At 41.1% G+C, this 24,211-nt stretch overlaps 1 protein-coding gene and 1 long non-coding RNA gene across 2 annotated transcripts in view; both read left to right on the forward strand.

Annotated features, from left to right (window-relative positions):
* Positions 1 to 24,211, forward strand: part of SYNPR (synaptoporin) — a 303,960-nt gene that overhangs the window by 22,486 nt on the left and 257,263 nt on the right. The window lies entirely within an intron of this gene.
* LOC148774013 (uncharacterized) lies at positions 2,043 to 11,689 on the forward strand. Its single transcript, XR_016036227.1, has 3 exons — positions 2,043 to 3,501; positions 6,451 to 6,593; positions 11,481 to 11,689. It is a non-coding gene; the product is annotated as an uncharacterized LOC148774013 (long non-coding RNA).

The raw sequence follows: 24,211 nt of genomic DNA on the forward strand, positions 1-24,211 counted from the left end.
AGTTTTCCCAGTGAGACAAAGGAGGAGACAATTGTTACAGTCTCCATTTTACAGGTGAAGAGATAAGAGGCTCTGAGATGAAGTGATTCACGCTGTGTCACACCCAAATTCCACCAATGTGCCAGGATTCAAACCCAGGCAGTGGGACTTCCAAACCCATTCAGAGTCCCTGCATTGTGCCACCACCACCATACCTTCTTAAATAAGAAGTTTCTGTTGAAATCCATTTTCTTCTTGATAAATCATTTTAAAATGGTTACTCATACATTAGTAAAGTGTCACTTTAAAGTTCACTTTAATTCACTCTAATTCCTTCATTTCTTGAATGTTTGTTTCCTGAGAAGTAGAATACTAATTATTTATATTTTCTTCTTGACTGACATGTTATTTCAGGAATGTTTCATCCTCCTCTCTCACTGCCTTTTAATTAGCGGCTTCCTCAGCCCTCTAGCCGGCAGTTTTGCAGTCTTTCCTTTTCCTGTCATCTCATCACTTGAGCCTTTCTGCCAATAATGTTTTTTCTAAGTTGAAGGAATTCTTCATGAAAATCCTTTCTCGTGCAGATAATCAGCCTTCAATTTACAGGTTCTGTAAATTTTGCTTTTAATATATTAAATTGTCTTAAAAGAGGTCACACAATGAGATGAAGTGAGACATCCTGTGATGATAAGATTCCTGGTGAAAGCCTATTTAGAAAGTTCACTTTCAAGGGGGGGAAGAAAAAAAAACCCAGGCTCTGGTCTAATTGCAGTTGGTATTAAGGGACTAATAGAGATCTGATAGCACACTTGAGAAGGGCATGGTTCATGGCTCACATTAGGGAAAAATAATAAGGATTTTACTTCAAAGTAAAGGACTTTGAAGGACAAAGAGAAAGGGAAGATTATCTTCAACAATATATTTAAAAAGATTAAAGAATAGGAAGAATGAGGGCCTGAGTATCCATTAAATATAAGGAATAGTAGAACTAAAAAAACATTGGTACAATTTATACCAGAGAATGCTTTGCCTGTGTTCTCTTATAGGAGTTTTATGGTCTGATGCTGGGAGGGATTGGGGGCAGGAGGAGACGGGGACGACAGAGAATGAGATGGATGGATGGCATCCCCAACTTGATGGACATGAGTTTGAGTGAACTCTGGGAGTTGGTGATGGACAGGGAGGCCTGGCGTGCTGTGATTCATGGGGTCGCAAATAGTCGGACATGACTGAGCGACTGAACTGAACTGAACTGAACTGATGGTGTCATGTCTTATATCTTTTAGCCATTTTGAGTGTATTTCTGTGTATAATGTGAGGGTGTGTTCTTACTTCATTGATCTACATGTGGCTGTTCAACTTTCCCAATACCACTTATTGAAGACACTGTCTTTTTTCCATTGTATATCCCTGCCTCCTTTGTCAAAAATGAATTGACTGTGAGTGTGTGGGTTTATTTTGGGCTCTCGGTTCTGTTCCCTTGATCCATGTATCTGTTTTTGTGCATGTACCACACTGTTTTGATTACTGTAGCTTTATGTTATTGCCTGAAGTCTGGGAGGATTATGCCTCCTGCTTTGTTCTTGCTCCTTAGGATTGCTTTGTCAATTCTTTTATGGGTCTTTTATGGTTCCATATAAATTTTAGGATTATTTGTTTTAGTTCTGTGAAAAAAAAGTCATCAGTCCTTTGATAGCGGTCACATTAAATCTGTAGCTTGTTTTGAGTAGTATGGCCATTTTATTTATTTTATACTTTCTTTTTTTATTTTATTTATTTTAATTAGAGGCTAATTACTTTACATTATTGTATTGGTTTTGCCATACATTGACATGAATCTGCCCCGGGTGTACATGTGTTCCCCATCTTGAACCCCCCTCCCACCTCCCTCCCCATCCCATCCCTCTGGTTCATCCCAGTACACCAGCCCCGAGCATCCTGTATCATGCATCAAACCTGGACAGGCGATTCGTTTCACATATGATAATATTCATGTTCCAATGCCATTCTCCCAAATCATCCCATCCTCGCCCTCTCCCACAGAGTCCAAAAGACTGTTCTATACATCTGTGTCTCTTTTGCTTTCTCATATACAGGGTTATCATTATCATCTTTCTAAATTCCCTATATATGCGTTAATATACTGTATTGGTGTTTTTCTTTCTGGCTTACTTCACTCTGTATAATAGGCTCCTGTTTCATCCACCTCATTAGAACTGATTCAAATGCATTCTTTTTAATGGCTGAATAATATTCCATTGTGTATATGTACCAAAGCTTTCTTATCCATTTGTCTACAGATGGACATCTAGGTTGCTTCCATGTCCTAGCTATTATAAACAGTGCTGTGATAAACATTGGAGTACATGGGTCTCTTTCAATTCTGGTTTCCTTGGTGTATATGCCAAGGAGTGCGATTGCTGGGTCGTATGGCAGCTGTATTTCCAGTTTTTTAAGGAATCTCCACACTGTTCTCCATGGTGGTTGTACTAGTTTGCATTCCCACCAACAACGCAAGAGGGTTCCCTTAGTATGGCCATTTTAACAATATTAATTCATCTAATCCAAGAACGTTCTGTTTCCTTTAATTTTTCATAATTCTTAGCATATGTCTTTCAGTTATACATTTGCATCAATTCTTTTGTTTATTACTTTCCATTATAGTTTATCACAGGATATGAATATAGTCCCTTGTGCTATACAGTAGCACCCTGATTGTATTTGTTTCATATACAGTGGTTTTTATCTGCTAATCCCAAACTCATTTATCCCCATCACCTCCTGCCTTTTCTTCTTTGGTAACCATAAGTTTGTTTTCTGTGTCAGACAGATTCTTGCTCACATAGTCAAGACAGCTAGGCAGCCCCAGCATATGTCCTTTCAGGTCCAGATCCAGTAGGAAAAAGGTCTACTCCTGTTCTAACATCTTAGCAAAGGGTTCATCCTGCCCCATGGGCTCTGATGGGTTCACGTGCCCAACAATGAGCCAATCCTAAGGCTGCTGTGGGAGAACCAACAGAGGAGCCTTGCGTGAACCACATGGCATGAATGTCATTCATTCCTGCTTCAGGTAAACACATCCAGACCAGAGTGTTAGAGGGGCAGCTGCTAGGCTGATCCTTGCACTGTCTGGCCTGGCTAGCTCCAGGTCACCCAGCATACACATGTACACATTTAATCAGGTGTCCTTCCTGCGTGTGGCCAGAAATCAGATGTGTACAGTGGAGTGCGCACGTGTGAACAGAAGCCAAGGGAAGATGGTAGTATTTTTCTTGTGTTGTGACTTAGTTTTATTAAGAAATCTTTTTGCTTTCTTTGTGTTTTTAACTAACTTCTGGCTTTCCCCTTAACATCTTACTATAAGAAGAAATGAGATGAATTATATTCGTAAAAGAATATCAGTTGTTTGAGAAATTTCATCTGTGCCCCTGACAACCACTGACCAACAGTGGGGAAAATGATGGTGAAGAAATCTGATCAACTTTTCCTTGGAAGTGTCCAGTGCAGTAGCCGTAAAAACAGGTAATCTCAAACATAAAGGTAGGTGATGTAGGTAATGCAGTCCGAATTTAAAGTTGCATATATGTATGTGTGTACATATATATGGACAAATATATACACACATTCATACACATATATGTATACTGCAAAGTATTGTCATCAAGCAGGATATTTTTATCTAAAAATTACCTTCAATACCCATGTTAAAGCCAATTTTCTGTGCATTACTTTCAATTTAATACTTGTCTAAGCTTAGCATTTGAATGACCCTTGTGTCACAGTTAGGAGTCCTGGGATGCAGTTCAGTCCTTATAAAGCTTAAAAAAAAGTAGCCTTCCTCCTTCTGGGCCTCACTTTCCTCATTTTTAAAAGGCGGAGATAGAACAACCTAGTCCCTTTCAGATATAGAATTCCATGGTCCTCTAAATCCTTCTATTGACAATGTCATAAATCCCAATGCTGTGCAAATAGGAAATAAGTCTGACAGTTATACAAAATCATTCAAAAAGCAAAGAATAAAGTGTGTATCAAAATCACTCAACCTGTAAGTGTATAGTTCTTGACATGATGAAATTCCATCTGGATTTTCTTTGCCTGTGTACAAAGATGCACACACATATAGATTTTACATACGTCAAGATTGACTGTGGGCTTCCCTGGTGGCTCAGATGGTAAAGAATCAACCTGCAATGAGGAAGACGTGGGTTCAGTTCCTGGGTTGGGTAGATCCCCTGGAGAAGGTAACAGCTACCCTCTCCAATATTCTAGCCTGGAGAATTCCATGGACCGAGGAGACTGGCAAGCTGCAGTCCATGGGGTCACAAAGAGTTGGACATGACTGAGTGACTTTCTAGACTGACTATGCTTGCTGTTCTAAAACAAGTATAGTCAATCTTACTATACTTCTGTCAGTCAGTAAGTAAGGAATACACTTCCTTGTAACTTAAAGTTTTTAACAGTGATCTAGCTAGCACACAGAAAAGCAGTACTCATTCCTGGCAATTACTGATTTAGTTGAAGAATTACAAAAAAAAGTCAAATGATTCTGTCATATGCATCTCTGTGAAGGAAATTTAGTTTTTATTGAGATAACTTTTTTTATTTTAATAGAAGACATATTGGTATCATTTAAAAATTATTGAAATATAGTTGATGTACAATATAGTGATTTGCAATGTCTAAAGATTGCAATCTGCAGTGTTAGTTGCTCAATTGTGTCTGACTCTTTGTGACCCCATGGACTGTAGCTGCCAGGTTCTTCTGTCCATGGAATTCTCTAGGCAGGAACACTGGAGTGGGTTGCCATTCCCATCTCCAGGGGATCTTTCCAACCCAGGGATCAAACTTGGGTCTCCCGCATTGTAGGCAGATTCTTTACCATCTGAGCCACCAGGGAAGCCTACTTTTAAAGGTTATATTGCATTTATTATTGTTATAAAATATGACTGCTTTGTAATAGCCCATGACCAATGTTGTATAACTTATTTTGTACATAATAGCATTTTTAATTTAAATGACAGCTTTTTTCTCAAACTCAAGTGACGCTCTTGTTAAAATTTGGAAAATACAGGGAAAAAAAAGTGGAAAATAAACATAAGTCATAATTACAATACACAAAGATAAAGTCTATTTTTAGAACATACAGTGTATTATTCTACAAAATTAGAATAATGCTATAAATATTGTTTTAGAACCTTATTTTTCCACATATTATGAAAAAAATTTATGACATTAGGAATATTTTTAAAAGATTACTTTATTAATGGCATAATACTCTAACATATTGCTGTGTCATAGTTGGTTTAATCAGTCTCCAATTATGGGAAAATTGGGTGCCAGGAGAAATATTAATAACTTCAGATGTGCAGATGACACCACCCTTATGGCAGAAAGCAAAGAACTAAAGAGCCTCTTGATGAAAGTGAAAAAGGAGAGTAAAAAGTTGGCTTAAAACTCAACATTCAGAAAACTAGTATCATGGCATCTGGTCCCATCACTTCATGCAAATAGATGGGGAAATAATGGAAACAGTGAGAGACTTTATTTTGGGGGGGCTCCGAAATCACTGCAGATGGTGACTGTAGCTGTGAAATTAAAAAAACGCTTGGTCCTTGAAAGAAAAGCTATGACCAACCTAGACAACATATTCAAAAGCAGAGACGTTACTTTACCAACAAAGGTCCATCTAATCAAAGCTATGGTTTTTCCAGTAGTGATGTATGGTTGTGAGAGTTGACTATAAAGAAAGCTGAGCGTCGAAGAATTGATGCTTTTGAACTGTGGTGTTGGAGAAGACTTTGCTTCCCTTTTAGGGAGAAAAGTTTAAATTTCTAGCCTTGTGTGTCTACACGAAAGTTCTGTGTGAATTTACAAACATGTCTCCATATAGGTAGCCAGTTTAAACACAAAGAAAACTCCCCTTGAATAAAATCAGCTGCAGGTTTCCTGGTGCCTCACGTTAGAGAGCTGCCAGTGAACCCTCTGAGGTTTCCCTGGAAGGGGTCTGCTGGAAAGGCATCTTGCCAGGCTGACTGCCAGGGAATTTGCAGTTCTCAGCTTGAGGAGGTTGAAGTAGTGGCTGTTCCTGTCACCCAGGGAGTTCACCCTTGTTACTAACCCAGTGAGTTCTGTGACATCAGTCACTTGGGGGGGCAGGGTTGCCTTGCAATGTCCCTGCTTGGCCAGAATACTAGGAAAGACTTCCTAATGGAGGAATAGTAGGAGACCTGACACTGGTTGGAGGTGCTCTTGGAAAGTCTGTCTTCAGTGCCTAGAGGAATAGAGGGTTCCCATGGTATCACCACAAACCTCTGTGTAGATGCTGAAGATGTGAGCACATAGAAGCAGAGGGGATGGACATACAATTTTGAGTGCCGCATATGGACTGGTTACTGTGGTAGGCACTTTATTTCTTTACCTCACTGATTTCCTGTAGATTTTCTGGTAAGTGGTGGTATTTCTACTTTTCAGATAAGGAAACAAAGTCAGAGAGGAGATGCACTCTCCTGAGGTCACACAGTTTGAAGTGGATAAAAGAGAGCTTGGATCTACATCCACCTGGTCCCCCTAAAATCTGTGTGCTTGACCGCTGGTCTCTACTGCCCCTACAAGTAGTAAGTGTATTTAGCAATATTACATTATTGATCTTATAAAGACCTTTTTATATAGGTCTTTAGGTCCTCAGTCCTCACACTGATTCTGTAAGTTAGGTGACCCTGTCCCCATTTTACAAAGGAAACACTGAAGTGCTTAGAGCTAAGTCGCTTGTCCATGACATTCCACCTCTTGGGTGTTAGAGCGCAGGTCTGTGCGAGGTCAGAAGCCAAGCCCCCTCATCACTCAGTTTCACTGTCTTCCCTGCCCTTGAGCAGCTTGTCACCAAGATGAATAGACACAGATGTAAAGAGATTTACCGGTCCTCATCTAAGATTTACATGCTTCTTAAGAGTGATCTTTTCTGGAAGCGACTGCAAAGGCACAGCAAGGATCATCTGTCCACAGGGCATTTCTCCTCCACAGTCATCCCCTTAAAGAATGGGGAGAGGCCACTCATTGAGGGTGATCCAGTAAGAGCTTGCTCAGGTAGACGCTGCAAAACGAGGAGCGGAAAACAGGACTTTTAACCTCAAAGAGGCCTCTTTTTGAAGATCCAGGAAAGGCTTGAACAGAAGGACATCAATAGAATTTGAAGTGGCATGACTCTAGCTGCAAAGCCACTGTGCCATTTGTCAGGGCAGAGCTTTTGACATTGGTTCCTTTTGAAGCGACAGCAGAGCTTTTGCATCCTCAGCAAGCTTTCTTTTGAAATGCCCAAAAGCTGTCCCCAGAGGAAATAAGAAAGGGCTTAACGTGTACTCTAGGTTGATTTAAGGATTAGCGATGCTCACCTTGCAGTGGACAGCCAACACTTGTCTCTTCACTTTGTGGTTTCAGTGTCTAAACTTCTGGGTCCTTTGGCAAAACAGCTGGGAACTGGATGAGCACAGTCAGTTCCATGAGCATTTACTGAACTCCTGCTGTGGAGGTGATAGAAAAAATGAAATTAAGTTTCTGTTCTCAAATATGATACACAGTTCAGTGTCAACTAAAAAAAAAAATGCACAGCCTAAAAGTTGACAAGTATATTTTATTCCTGGACCTTACTGAAGACTATGGCCCAGGAGACAGCCTCTCGGAGCGCTCTGAGGAATTGTTGCCAAGAGGTAAGGGAGGAGCTAGGATATATAGGCGTTTTTGCTGGAAAACAAAAGCAAACCAGAAACCTTGTAGTCAGAAGATTACTGCTAATCACAAAGAAACAGGCATCTCAAGTTAATGATTTAGTGCTTTTCTATGAATGGAAAGATGCAGGAGTCGGGCCTCATTGAAATTATTTCTTTGATGTGAATCTCAACTATCTGGAGGGCTCCCCTTGAGGCTCAGCTGGTAAAGAATCCGCCCTCAGTGTGGAGACCTGGATTCGATCCCTGGGTTGGGAAGATCCCATGGAGAAGGGAAAGGCTACCTACTCCAGTATTTTGGCCTGGAGAATTCCATGGACTGTATAGGCCATGGTCGCAAAGACTCTGACAGGATTGAGTGACTTCACTCACTTGAACTATCTAGGACTGGTTTCCTTTTATTCTCCATCTGCATCCCCTCAGGGTCTGTGGTCAGGGCGACTCCAGTGGCTGAGGGCTTGATGGGAGAAATGGCAGGCAGCATTCTTTGTCCACAAGAGGATGCCTCAGTTCTGTTGGAAAGTACTTATTTATACTCACAGAGTAATTTATTCCTGGGGCGGTTTCCTGCTAAGGCATTAGGGAAAGCTTCTTGGAGGAGGAAACATTTGAGCATTTAATCTGGATTTAAAGACTGTCGGACCTGATCAGCTATAAATAGAAGGATGGTTCTAGAGTGGGGGGAGGGGAAAGGCAAAAGATGCAAATGAAAGAATGTGTGTATGTTCAAAGAGAGTATATTAAAGTTCAAAACAGGACAGGAACTAATAGTTGGCTTTTCTTCAGCACTTACTTTGTTTCAAAAATAATGTTAAGTTTTTCACATGCAGTCACTCATTTAATACTCAGAACCTCCCCATGAGACTAGTATTAGTATTTTCATTTTACTGAGGAGGACAGTGAGATCCAGAAAGATTAAGTAACTTTCTCAAGTTACACAGCAGATAGCACACTCATCATTTACGCCCAATCTGACTGCAAAATCCTGATGCTCAACCACTTACAGTATTCTGCCTCAATAGGTATACCTTTTTGGCTGGAATATCGGCCAATAGCAAGAAGTAATACTACTCAAAAATTAATTGTAATCATCACAACTATCACCTGCCTCCAAGGAGCATTTTCAGTGTAAATGTATAGGCAGATTACTTTGATCTGACTTGATCTCTACAACAGTTGTATAAGTATCACTAATCTTATTTTAAGATGAGTCAACTGATAGAGCACTAACTTGAGAAAAGAATGTTAAAGAAGTAATAGATCTGAACTTTGAAACAGTATCAGTGACCTCAACCATTACATTGTATTGCCTCCTAAGACCGGGACCAGATGATAAGATCTGTGACGCTAAGCCAGGAAGCTTGTGTTTCTCCTGTAGCTAACGTGGAAATACTAAGGTTTTTGAACTAGGAGTGGATGTGGCTTGATCTGGGCTTTTGAATGATTAATGTGGAACTGGCTTTGGATATATTATAGATTGGAAAATCAGAACAGAGGGAGCAGTTATAGGACCTACTGCACAAGTCCATTTAAGAGGTCCTATCCAGGTGAGATGTGTGGACAAGGCAGTTGGTCCTGAAAGCTCAGTAGAGACTCCTGAAAGGAGAGACAGGAAGCATATGGTATTGGGTTTATGAGTGACTAGGGTGCTGTTCGGTGCCTTGAAATCTGGATCTCCTGCTCAAGAGGGAGACTGCCTCTAGTGAATCTACTGGCCCTTGAGCTGGGAGCTATTTAGTATGGAGAGAACCTGGCGCTGTGATTACCAAGACTCTGGGTTGCAGCTGCAGCCACCCAGAATTAGCCTGGCCAGATGGTGATGGGTAACTGGCTGTTCTCCATGGACCTCAAGAGAACACAACAGATCGCAAGTGAGAGGCACATGGCTTCCCATGGACTCAGAAAACTTGTGCTGTGCATTTCTGGTTCTTTCAAGGTATTTTTCCCAGTGTTACCTCTGTGATATGAACTCAGGTTGATAGCGGTGAAGAATGTTTTATACAAATCAGAATTTTTTTTTTAATGAGGCCATCTGGTAGGTTGTCTGCATTTATATCCCAGTAGCCACAGCAGATTAGAAGCTGAATAATTCTCTGCCTGTACAGTATTAGTAGAAACTATTTATAGCATGACAGAACAGCCACTGCAATTACGACTTAATTCTTGGGTGACATGAGACAGGATGTTAACTAGATCTCACAGATAATAATAATGACCATTGACTAGTATCAGGCATTTCTTTTTTTTCACATGTAAGAGGTATAAATTCTCAGCATCGCTCACTTGGGGGTATATAAGAAACAGAGCAGGTCCTTTAATAAAATAATTTGAGTGCACAGTCTACCAAGTGGTCAGAACATTATCCACATACTTCGAAGAAAGGTGTGATTCAGAAATTATGTTAGTCAGTCCAGGATTAGAATTCAGTCATGTTGAGAATCACCCTCTCTCCAATTTATTCCTCTGTTGACCCAGGGAGGGTGCTAAACCCAGGAGATCTTGCTCAGTTGCCAACCTGGTGACAGCAGGGAATGGGTGTCTACCATTTTAGATGTGCAGACCCTCTGCTAGCCTCCCATGCTCAGTGTAAATTCATTTAGTGAGATCTTTATTCACCTGCAAATTGAGACCAATCTGCCAGTACTCACTGGTTCTCATTAGACCCCCTGGCTCCGATAACCTGGTGAGGTGATGTTCATTCCTCCTATTATTCCCCTGGGCACTGTCCACACAGCTAGCATCTGGCGCTTATCTCCTTGTGCCCATATTGGGACCTGTTAAGGTCCATTTACCTCTCCTTCTCAGCCAACTTTCACTTCCCCCTCAATACCCAGGGGAAATTTTGCAGTTCCCTTCCCCACAGCACTTTAGGGCTCTGGAGGTCTTCAGGCTATAAGAGGAGATTCATTTTGTCTCCTTACCCCTGTGTGTCTGAGATGGAACCAGAAGTTGATAAATTGACATTTTTATTCATTGATCCAATTCTGAGGACTCCAACCCCAGGACAAATGGTGACCCATGTCTCCCCGACTGAAATGGGATGAGGCACGCTAGAGTAAAGGAAGAGGCTGGAAAGGGCCTTAAATTATGATTCTGCCACACATGCATGGTCTCTGATCCCCAGTAGAAACAATGGCTTTAATAAGAAAGATGAGGTTTAGAAAAGTTAAGGGATGCGTTAGAGGTCCCACTGAAGCCAACAGTGGTGCAGGAGTTCGGGCAGAGCTGTCTGATGCAAACAGTGAGCTCTTACCCATCATTCTACAGGTGGGAGAGGTAGGGATTTCGCTTTGTTTACTCCAGATCATTGAGTGGCTGGTCCTGATATCCTGTCAAGGTGAAACCAAAGGCTGGAAGCCTAGACTCTGGCCCTTGGTCTTTCCCTTCTCACAGTGAGGCCCTGAAACCCATGTGTTCTTCACCCCCCGTTGGTGTCTCCCTCTGCTAAATAGCACCAAGAAAGGGCGTTGTGGTGGTTACTAACTGTGAGATCTTCAGAAGAAAGCAGAAGTTCATGGCAAGAATTGGACTCAGTAACTCATGGAAGTAATTGAAGGGTTGTGCTTGTACTCTGTCTAATTAAGTTTACATTGGGTTAGTTCTAGGAGTTGTAATATGGAAATATCTTGAATTTAAATGGCTATCAGATCCACTTCCCTTCTTCTAAATCAGACATAAATTAATAGTAATATTTTCTCAATCCATTAGAAAATTAAATTCCTTCTAGAAATAAAATGAACCATTGACATTTTATTTTTAGCATTTTGTTTTCTTTTTCAGTGACTGGATATATATTAATTACTAGCTATGTTAAGGTTGCGATCATTTGTGCAAATTGGGAGGAAGAAAATAGCCACTGGCTATGACGAATGGAGATAAATACACACTATAAAAGGAAATGTGCCCCACTGAAATGACTAAAATGAGCTAAACAATGCAAAGAGATAACGTGGATATGGAAAAACAAGTGCTTTCTTACCCTGATGGTTGGGGGTGTCAATGGAGGTAAGTTTGGAGAACTATTTAGTAGTCTGAACTGAATAAAGTAAATACATATGTAGGTTCATGTGGAATGTATGTAGGAATATCATATATGCAATATAGAATTGTATATACGGGTATATGATATATTATTATTTATATTATTATATATAATGTAACTGTGATTCTAAAGTATATGTTCCCCAAAAGATACAGAGAAGTATATTCATAACAGACCATTTATAAAACCACAAATGTTCATAAGTAGCATAACAGGCAAATCCTTTGTGGTGGATTTATCCACTGGACTGCTTACAGTAAGAATAATGATCAGACTATAAGTTCACAAAACATGGATGAATTTCACCCAGAAAATACTGAACAAAGGAAACCAGATACAAAGGAGTATATAGTAGATAATTCAATTTTAAAAGTAATCAATGGTCTCCGAAGTCATGACAATAGCCGACTTTGCTGGGAAAAGGATGGGGTGTGACTTCTGGCGTTCTGATAACATTCTTTTTGTTGATCTAATAATTGAGTCCATAGATGTGTTCACTCTGTAAAAATTCATTGGGCTTTTTCACACTTTTTTGTATGTATACTTTGGCCACCTCATGCGACGAGTTGACTCACTGGAAAAGAGTCTGATGCTGGGAGGGATTGGGGGCAGGAGGAGAAAGGGACGACAGAGAATGAGATGTCTGGATGGCATCACCAATTCGATGGACATGAGTTTGAGTGAACTCCGGGAGTTGGTGATGGACAGGGAGGCCTGGCGTGCTGTGATTCATGGGGTCACAAAGAGTCAGACACGACTGAGCGACTGAACTGAACTGAATAGGTCAAGAGATTTGCTTTGAAAAGGGCAGTCTGAGAAAAGGACCAGGCAAGACCCAGATGGAAAAAACAGAACAAACTAAATATTGTTAACAAATTTAAAAGATATAAATTGTGAAATGTTATGCAAATGTAGTGTCATATGTGCTGAATCTAAAATTGGTTTTATTGGGCCCAACACTAGGTGTTAGCATTACTTTTATGAAAGTCTACAAGTCTCATATCTGTCATAAGACCATATCATTCAAGATATTCTCAATACTAAGCCATAAAAAAAAAAAATACGTAACCTCAGAAAAACTGAGGTAGAAGTGGAAGGGGAGTTCCTTTTCACTTTCCTCATTATGCCCCGTGTCTGGAAGCTTAGAGCCATCCTCTCCATCTTTGGGTCCATCCAGAATCTCTTATTCAGGCTGCACATTTCACCACAATTAGGTGACCTGTTTAGCATTCCTAGCCTGAGTCAGCCCAATTCATATCAAATGAAACTGGTCTATATTTAAAAGGAGGAATTCATAATGTATCAGCATGATCTAAAAACTTAATCACTGGGTTGAGAGCTCCCAGCCCCAGTTCCCCTAACATGTCTGTTATCTCTTGCTTTGACTCACAATCATGTGTTTTATAAATGGACAAGAGAATGAGCATAAAAGCAAAATTGCTGGTGACTAAGAATAGTAGCCAGCGATCCTGGGAAGAATACTGTGCTCCAGGGCTGAGCAGGAAAGCTGTGGAGGCTTGTGGACTGTGATCATGCGAGCCAGCATATGACTGCAGGACTGAGGTGACCTCTGAAGAACTGAATTCCCGAGAGCTGGAGTCCGAATCCACTGTGATTAAATAAACCTGCGGTGTTTGTTAGCGGCTTGCGACACACGAGAACCAGATGGCTTTACATTTTTTTCTACCTTTTGCTTACTATAACGTCCCTGAGAGGTCAGGACCTATATTTCCAAACTTACTGCCATATGTTGGACATTTATCAAATAAGATGTACTATAATAACTTCACATTGTATTTCTTGTTTGTATAATTTGAATACAAGTCAAATCCAACCTGCAGATGATCATAGCTATCCCAGTTCTGGAAAGTAGGGCCAGTCCTCAGGTCCTTAGTGCAAAAGTAATGATTATTATTAGTAAGCCTGTTGAAAAACAGAAAAATACACTGACTGTTCAAGCAAATAAATGAAAGACTTGAGCTGTGCAGCAAACTGACCCCAGAGCTCTCAGTTCACAGTTGAGGGTTATTTAAATGTTAAAAATAATAGGTAATAATAATTAAAAATTTACTATGTTTTAGCCACTAGCCACTTATCCTACATTACAATTTTATTATCACAGTAATCCAATAGTAGCTACTCTTCTTAGTCCTGTTTTACAGGTAAGAAAACTGAGACACAGAAAGGTAACTTGCCCAAAGTGGCACAGCCATTTAGTGGTCAAGCCAGAATTTGAACACAGGATCTAAAATCTATAAATATGTCTAAAATAGTCTAATCCTTTAATAAACCTGCCCTGCTAACCTTTACCCTGGTCGTCATGATGTACTAATTTGGAAAATGAAATTAATTTGTTCTAAATCCAAATTATTTCTTGAATCAGATCAGGTCTTCACTTGTAATGCAATATGTATCTCAGGGAGAGGGCCGTACTTCCCAATGACTCACAAGGTTGGTCACAAGTCTGAGGACTGTCCTGGTTCACTCCTGAGGGCTGGAGCAATTCACAGCGTTCCTTTTTCATTCCTAACAGTGTCTCTGAACAAAAAACTATATGATTACCCTAGAATCATATTTGTCTTAGCCAAAAATACCCAAATGTCTCAGTTAAAACTCAAATGTCTATAACAGAGACTCAGTCAGGGATAAGACCACTTTTTTCCATCTGACCCAGGACCTTTAGGATCCAGACCAGGAATCTGCTTGGCTTAGAAACAAGCTGTCCAAGCACCACTGGATTTTACTCACAAAGGTGACCCTTGGTTGGCCAAGCAGCCCCCTGTCTTACCTCCCCCCTTATTAGAGCAGGGAAGTAACAGCACAGCCTTCTGAAATCAGATGCCCTGTGGGGGGGACCATGTAACAACTTGTTTCCAGGGCTGTGGGCATCTGGGCAGAGATTTTTAGCATCACTTTGTGGCTCAGCTGGTAAAGAATCCACCTGCAACGAAGGAGACCTCGGTTCGATTCTTGGGTTGGGAAGATCCACTAAGAAGAAATAGGCTACCCACTCCAGTATTCTTGGGCTTCCCTGATGGTTCAGATGGTAAAGAATCCGCCTGCAATGTGGGAGACCTGGGTTTGATCCCTGGGTTGCTACCCACTCTAGTATTCTTGGGCTTCCCTGGTGGCTCAGACAGTGAAGAATCTGCCTGCAATATGGGGGGCCTGGGTTTGATCCCTGGGTCAGGAAGATCTCCTGGAGAAGGGAATGGCTACCCACTCCAGTATTCTGGCCTGGAGAATTTCAAGAACAGAGGAGCCTGGCGGGCTACAGTCCATGGGTTTTCAAACAATCGGACATGACTAAGTGACTTTCACTTTCACTTTGGCATCACTTCAGGCTGGCTGGGCATCCTGTGGTCTGACACATGTCAGCTCAGCTGTGTCTGGTGTTGTCAGAAAGCTCAGTGACACTTTCTGGGCTGTAAAGTACTTCTCAGCCCTCCAGGAGCCTTTTTTAAAAATATCTGTTTATTTGGCTGTGTCGGGTCTTCATTGCGTCGTACAGGATCTTTCACTGAGGCTTCTGGATTCTTCAGTTGTGGCACACTGGCTTAGCTGCTCTGTGTCATGTGGGATCTTAGTTCCCTGATCAGGGATCAAGCTCGCATCCTCTCCATTGCAAGGTGGACTCTTAACCACTGGACCACCAGGGATGGCCCCAGGAGCCTTTTGTGCAACTCACGTTCCCAGTGGAAAAGCAGTCTGGGGCCCTGTCAGTACTCGGTGGTGGGACTGGTTAGTCTCCTCCACGTCCTTTGGGTACATTCTTCTGAAACACATGATTTCAGGAACAGACTTCTGTGTAAGAGTAAAACATCCCTCGTGGAGTTGTGAGGACTCTTCTAATTGAGAGAAAAGAGGAGTATATATACCTTAAGGTTTTAACCTTAATATGGAGATGAGACTGACATTTACTGAGCCATTATGATGTCCCAGGCTGCTTCTCTCATTTTCTTGGCATATAGGTTTCATCATCCCTATTTTATAAATTAGAGGTCAAAACCTAGAAAGGTTTCCTAACTCCCCTAGAATCACTCTGTTATCAGGTGATGCATAGAGGATTTGAAACTCAGTCTGTCTGACTCCAGGGTCCTTCCTGGAGTCTGTATCGTTCATGAGTAGAGTTTCTCACTGTTTGCCCTGTTGACGCTTTGGGCTGCATCATCCTTTATTGTCAAGGCTCCCTTGTGTTCTGCGGGTTGTTTAGCAGCATCCCTGGCTTGAACTCACAGCTGTCAGTTGCACCTTCCCTTACCACCATTTCCAAAAATGTTTGCAGACATGACTGGTGCCCCCTGGGAGACAAAATCATCTTTGAGAATCACTGCCTTACAGCCACGTCGTAAAAACAACATATTGAAATTCATGCTTTCTCAAAAACAGGCTTTTTCCCCATCATTTTGTTTATTCTTGGCTGGAGAATTTCACGGACAGAGGGGCCTGGCAGGCTACAATCTATGGGATCACAAAGAGTCAGACACGACTGAGTGACTAACACTTATGTTTATCTTAACTTTCCTTTGCTGAATTTTAGCCAAGAAAACTTTTAAATCTGGTGAACTCTTCGCTGGTTCCACTCTTTCTCTGGACTTTTCAGAAACTTGACAGGTAGTAAGTTCCTACTGCCCCCACCTCAGCCTAATGTCATCTTTGAATCAGAACAGCAAAGTGAATGGCCTCAATTTCAAGGGAGGCCAAGCACAAAATGATGGTTCAGACCAAAAGAGGGAATATCTGATTTACTACCAGATTTTCGCTTTTTCATTCCAAGCAGTTACTAGTCCAAAGACAGTTATAAAATTAAATCTGCAACTAAATTTTGTCTTTTTCAGCTAACTTATTTTGCATGGTTATTCACATTGAGTGCAAAGGCAAATTTTTTTTTAAATCTCTGATGTTTTACTAAACAAACTATTAAGAATGAAGTGATGATCTATAGTAATAGAGAAATTGGTGACACCTGGTGGTGGATCACATGAAACTTTTTGGAGTTTTAACAGGGTTATTATTACTTTTTTTTTTTTAAAGAATAATCTGTGCTATTTCAGTCAAGTACTATAAAGTATTTTTGGCTCACAGCTGTTTTAATGAGCAGGGCAGGAGTATATAATTACAAATGGTTTAGCAGTGGAATTCAGAATAGCTTATATTAATACATCTTTTTATCCAGCATGTAAGAGCCTCATGCAGGCAGGAACAGGGGTCAGAAGCAATCCATATGCTTGTAAGACCTCACCCAGAATTGGCTTTGACTCTTAAAATCAGAAAGTTAACCCTGGTTGACTGTAGAACATGGCCCACCTGGAAAGGGGATGGGTTGGGCATGGTTGCTGCAAAGCAGAGTCTGGTGGAATGGGAGAGGAATGCCATTTGCCCAGTGTGCAAAGGAGGTAGTCAAGAGAGGCCAGGTAGGTACACATAACAGCCATGGTCACAGCTATTGGATTGGCCAAAAAGTTGTTTTGGGTTTTTCCACAACATCTTATGGAAAAACCCAAGCAAATATTTTGGCCAACTCAATACTTCTCATTAGCTCTTGTGTTAAAGTTTGGCCTGTAATTTCCAGGCAGTTGTCTTGTGTGTGTGTGTGTGTGTGTGTAGGCAGATGATGGTGTTTAGAGGTCCCTTCACTAGTCACAGGCACTCAGAATGAAAGCTGGCTGTCTCAGAGGGAATCGCTTTTCTTGCTTCTATAAACCTGTTGTTCAGACTTTGAATCCTGCGCTGATTCACAATTGCTATTTCCCTGCAGTTCCTCCTGACCCAGCTTCTTGTTGATGAGTGTTTCCTTTAAATTCTTGTAGCTGCTGAAATTAATTTCACTAGGAGGTGCTCAGAAATCCTGCTACTGGTTCAGTTCAGTTCAGTTGCTCAGTCGTGTCCGACTCTTTGCGACCCCATGAATCACAGCACGCCAGGCATCCCTGTCCATCACCAACTTCCGGAGTTCACTCAAACTCATGTCCATCGAGTCGGTGATGCCATCCAGCCATCTCATTCTCTGTCGTCCCCTTCTCCTCCCGCCCCCAATCCTTCCCAGCATCAGAGTCTTTTCCAGTGAGTCAACTCGTCGCATGAGGTGGCCAAAGTATTGGAGTTTCAGCTTCAGCATCAGTCCTTCCAATGAACACCCAGGACTGATCTCCTTTAGAACGGACTGGTTGGATCTTTTTGCAGTACACGGGACTCTCAAGAGTCTTCTCCAGCACCACAGTTCAAAAGCATCAATTCTTCAGCGATTAACTTTCTTCACAGTCCAACTCTCACATTCATACATGACCACTGGAAAAACCATAGCCTTGACTAGACGGACCTTGGTTGGCAAAGTAATGTCTCTGCTTTTTAATATACTATCTAGGTTGGTCAAAACTTTCCTTCCAAGGAGTAAGCATCTTGGAGTACAGTTTAATTCTGGAACAGAGACTGAGCCCCCAGTATGAGCCCTGCACTAACCTCGGGGATAAAAAGCCAACTGGAAAAAAAAAATGCTCAGGGACATCAAATCCAGGGGAGAGAGTGGTCATGTCTGGGTTGAGTTTAGTGCCATGGAGACAGAGCAGCAAGTGCCTGTGGGCATGAAGGAGGACTGGGCCAAGAGAGCCCACCACACCCGGAAGTCCATGAGCTTTCTGCCTTCCTTGAGTTTGGTTGACCTGTGCCCTCAGAGTGGTCGTGCCTTTGGAAAACTATTCCTCTGAGTGCTTCTTTTGAGCTCAGCAGGCTGTATTCTTCACTCAGATGTTCTCTTGGTTCATAAAACTCCCTCACCCTTCTGACCTGTACCTTCTGGGCCATTGCTCTCTGCAGAGCCTTCTGTTTGCCTGTCTCCTGGTCATCTTTAAAGGTCACTTTGCTGACTGCACTCAGGTTCACCATAGCTTCATTTCTTATGTCTCATTTATCAACAAGTAGAAATATTGCAAACAACCTAAATGTCTGACCATTAGAATTTGGTTAAGTGTCTCATGGTATAATAGACAGTGGCCTTATGTGATGACATAGAGAGTTACTTTAGAATATATCCACAATATTTGGTTAAGCAAAAAATAGATTATAAGAGAGTGTGTGTAATATATCCCAGTGGCTACTGCTACAAATTCCTGCTTTAGAATGAAACCAGAAATTGTCCCAGGAAGCCACTGAGTTGAAGATAAGGGGCTGGAGGGGTGGAGATCATACATAATAAGGTTCCAAATACGCAAAATGCACATATATACACACAAAATGGAGTAAAAGACAGATGAAATATTCATCAAAATGTTAACAGTGATCGCCTCTAGGTATTCATAAACATTTAATATTTTACAACCTAAAAATTTTATTTTTAAATCTAGTCTCCAGGCAATCCAGGGGAGAAAGGGTAGTGTTTTTACAAATGGTGCTGGAACAGCTGGACATTTATGCAGAAAAAAAAAAAGAAACTAGATACTGATACCTTTCACAGAATTCTAGTCCAAATGGATCAGAGACCTAAATATAAGATCAGAATTATATAACTTCTAGAAGAGAGCATAGGAGAAAGTCTGGGTGACTGGGTTTAGTGATGGCTTTTTAGATACAACACCAGAACGAATGATCTATGAAGGAAAAAATTGAAAATTGGACTTTGTTAAAAGCTTGTGATTTGTGAAACATACTGTTAAGAAAATGAGAAAAACCAGTCACAGATTGGGAGAAAATATTCGTAGAACAAATATCTGATAAAGGTCTAGTAACCAAGATGTAGTTTTTTTGTTTTTTTTTTAAAAAGACCTCAAAACTCAATGAAAGACTGTGTGGACACCTAGCTTAGGAAGATTGTAAATGGAAAATGAGTATAGGAAAAGATGCTCAACAGTAGATGTCCTTAGAGAACTGCAAATTAAAGCAGCAGTGAGATACCACTACATACCTGTTAGAATGGCTAAAATGCAAAGCAATGACATCACCTAATGCTGGTGAGGATGTGGAACAAGAGGAACTCCCATTCACTGATGGTGGTCATTGGTGGTGCTGTTCCGTCGCTGGGCCACATCCAACTCTTTGTGACCCCCTAGACTGCAGCACACCAGGCTTCCCTGTCCTTCATGTCTCCTGGAGTTTCACTGGTGGTGGGAATAGAAAATTCTACAGCCACTGTGGAAGGCCGTCTCTATTTATAGTCTCTACTCCAGAAAGCAGTTTGTTAGTCACATACAAAGCTAAACCTAGACTACTCTATGATGAAAAGCAAGTGTGCCCTAGATATTTACCACGTGAGTTAAAAAATTTTGTATATGTAAAACACAGCCCACAAATGGTTATAGCAGCTTTATTCATGATTTCCAAATACCAGAAGCAGCCAAGATATCCTTCAATTATTGGATGGATAAACAAACTGTGAAACCTCCAAACACTGGAATATTATTCAGCAATAAAAAGAAATGAGCTATCAAGCCACAAAAGAGATGGAGGAGCCTTAAGTATATACTGCTAATTGAAAGAAGCCAGTCTGAAGAGGCTACATACTGTGTGATTCCAATTATATGACATTTTAGGCAGGGGAAAACTATAGGGATAGTTAAATGATCAGTGGTTGCCAGCATCCCTAGAAGGATTAAGGGAGGGAGGCATGAAGACGTGGAGGTTAAGGGATATTTAGGGCAGTAAAACAATGCTGTGATGTGTTGTAGTGGTGTATACATGACATCATGCATTTGACAAAATCCATAGTATAAACACAAAGAATGAATGCTAGGGGTTAACTATAGACTTTAATAGTCAAAAATATTGGTTTACCAGTTGTAACAACTGTACCACGTCAATTGCAAGATGTTCATAATGGGGGGGAAATGTCTTTTACCATGGAGGAGAGAGGTAGAGAGAGGGTCACTTTTTATGTAAAAAGGAGATCAATCCTGGGTATTCATTGGAGGGACTGATGCTAAAGCTGAAACTCCAATACTTTGGCCACCTCATGCAAAGAGTTGACTCACTGGAAAAGACTCTGATGCTGGGAGGGATTGGGGGCAGGAGGAGAAGGGGATGACAGAGAATGAGATGTCTGGATGGCATCACCAACTCGATGGACATGAGTTTGAGTGAACTCCGGGAATTGGTGATGGACAGGGAGGCCTGGCGTGCTGTGATTCATGGGGTCACAAAGAGTCGGACACGACTGAGCGACTGAACTGAACTGAACTGAAAATTACTCCAAAAAATAAGAGTCTATTATAAAAAAAAAAAAAATCTGACCATGAATAAATGCTTTGAAAGCTCTCTTCTGACGTTTGGCCCTATGGCAAACCAATCTAGCATCTTATCTGTTCACTGCTGTGAGAATTTTCATGAGTGCAAGTCGTAAGTGTTGGAAAGTCTAGGACCTGAAAGTGACAGTGTCTGGCTTTCTTGATCATTTCTTCTCTTCTATTGTGAACATCTTCAAATAACAAATCAAGTTGATGGCATTAGAATAAATCTCCAAGTATCGAATCTGTCTGCCTCTGGACTCAGATGCATTCTAAATATTTTTCAGAGGCTCCAAATGTGAGCTTATCTCTGTCGACGTCTGATATATGAGACCATTAGAGAACCAGATCCTAATCTGAGAGTTTTATACACACAAGGGTAGTATTTATTCCATTGATATCTGAGAAGAGCTGTAGCACAAGGAGTCTGAGTAGTTAGCCCCAGGGCACACAACTGGTGAACACACATGGAGACATTGAAGGGACCAGTGATGACCATCTCTGCTCTGTTCAGACAGGCTTCTCAGAGGCGGGAGCATCTCAGAATCCCACCATGTTCCAACTCATTTTCTGGCTTCACTTGCCTCCTTCAACGTTGCAGCTCCATTGCTGTCCAAAGTGGGGTGACCACACCAGTGAATGTCGGGGTACCCTCCTTTCTCCCCCAGTAGAGACACTATGGATGATTTAAGGGCAGGCAGACAATCCCTCTTCTAGAATCCTTGCCTCATGTTTATGTTTTTAATTCCCTGAAGAGGATGGCTTTTCTTGGCTTCGTCTATGATATCTGGTACGCTGTCAGGTGCTTGGGTGAAAGAATAATAATAATAATGAATGAAATAATACCTCTATCCTGAAAGTCAGTTCATGCTAACATGTTGTCTTGTCATTGATTAAACACATTTTTATGAAACACCTACCGAGTTCTAGGGATCCACAATGGGGATACATCAGTGAACACAACAGGCAGTGCCCCTGCTCAAGTGATGCTTGCTTTCTGCCAGGAAGAGATGGACAGTAAGCAAATTAACAAATTTTTTAGAGCATTTAATTTTTTAATTGAGTTTTTGTTGAGATAATTGTATTGTAGATTTACATACAGGTGTCAGAAATATATATCCAGATATTGGACAGTGCTCATACTGGAGACTCAGTCCCTCTTCTAGGATTTAACTGTCTTCCAGTATCAAGATTACAGTACAGTATCACAACCAGGAGAATGACACTGATACCATCAAATTCAGTCCTCACTTTTTAAGACTTCCCCAGTTTTCCTTGTACCTGTTAGTGTGTGCGTGTGTATCTACACTTCAGTATGATTTTATCACATGCAGGCTCATGTATCCACTGCTACAGTCAAGATAGAAAAGATCACGGATCTTTTGTATTGACTTTTATAACCATATTCACTTCCTTCTTCCATCTCATTCTGAACCTCTGGCAACCAATCATGTGTTCTTTTTTTCGTTTTTTTTTTTTCTTTTTTAAGAATTTTATACAAATGGAATCTTAGAGTATACAACCTTTGGGATGTGGCTTTCTTCACTCGGGTTAATTCCCTTCAGATTCATGCAGGGTGCTCTGTGTATCAGTATTCAGTCCTCTCAGTTGCTGAATGGTGCACCAGAGTATAGCTGTAGCTCAGTTTGGCCAAGAATCCACTCCCTGAAGAATAATGAGCCTGTTTTCAGTTCATGGGTATTAGGAATGAAACTGCTGTCCATATTTGTGTATGTAGATTTTGTGTGACCATAATTTTTCCTTCTCAATAAATTATTATAAAATGTTTCAAACATACAGCAATGTTGAAACAGTTTTGGTGAACATCCATATACTCACCACTTAGATTCTACTGTTAATTTTTAAATTTACTTTTAAAGCAGTATTAGGTTTACAGAATAGTTGATCAGGTAGTGTGGAGAGTTCCCGTATAGCCCTTCTCCTTGTACAGATACAGTGTCCCCTATTATTAATATCTTGCATTTTTGTGATGCATGTGTTACAATTAATCAACTAATATTGATTTTCTTAACTAAAATCCACAGTTTACATTTGGGTTCACTCTGTATTATAATCTTATGAGTTTGGGCAAATGCATAGTGTCATGTATACACCTTTACAGTATCATACAAAATACTTTCAGGACTTCTCTGGTGGCTCAGATGGCAAGGAATCAGCCTATAATGCAGGAGACCTGAGTTCGATCCCTGGGTTGGGAAGATCCCTTGCAGGAGGGAATGTATCCACTCCAGTATTCTTGCCTGGAGAATCCAATGGACAGAGGAGCCTGGTGGGCTACAGAGGGTCCATCGGGTTACAAAGACTCAGACATGACTTAACATCTCACACACACACACAAAATAGTTTCACCACCTTAAAAATTCCCTGTGCTCCACCTATTCATCCCTCACTTCCTCCCCCCTGGGATATCTGACAACCACTGATCTTTTTACTGCCTCTGAAATTATACAGTATGTGCCCTTTTCAGACTAGCTTCTTTTACTTCCCAATATACATTTAAGGTTCCCTCCATGTCTTTTGTGGCTCAGTGGTAAAAGAATCCACCTGCCAATGCAGGAGACGCAGGTTCAATCCCTGGGTTGGGAAGATTCCTTGGAGAAGGAAATGGCAACCCACTCCAGCATTCTTGCCTGGGAAATCCCATGGACACAGGAGCCTGGTGGGCTACAGTCCACAGGGTTCCCAAAACAATCAGATATAACTTAGCAACTAAACAACAGCAATAACAATGTCTTTTGTGGTTTAAGAACTTTCATTTTATTGCTGAATAGTATTCCATCATTTGGCAGTGCCACATTTTGCTTATCCATTCAACTTTGAATGATATCCTGGTTGCTTTAAGTTTCTGGCAATTATGAATAAGGCTGCTATAAACATTTATCAGTAGGTTTTGTGTGAACACACACTCAACTCATTGGGCTGAGTACCTGGGGACATAGTTGTTAGATTGGATGGTACATTGGGTTCAGCTTTGTGAGAAACTGCCCAGCTGTGTTCCAGCTTGACTGTACCATTCCGTATTCCTACCATCTGTACCACTGCATATTCCCACCATCTGTACCATTCCTATTCCCACCATCTGTACCATTCTGTATTCCCATCATCTGTACCATTCTGTATTCCCACCATCTGTACCATTCTGTATTCCCACCATCTGTACCATTCTGTATTCCCACCATCTGTACCATTCTGTATTCCCACCATCTGTACCATTCTGTATTCCCACCATCTGTACC

Source organism: Moschus berezovskii, chromosome 24, assembly GCF_049115385.1.
Source record: "Moschus berezovskii isolate FMDL1 chromosome 24, NW_MosBer_1.0, whole genome shotgun sequence".
NCBI classification, from domain to species: domain Eukaryota; kingdom Metazoa; phylum Chordata; class Mammalia; order Artiodactyla; family Moschidae; genus Moschus; species Moschus berezovskii.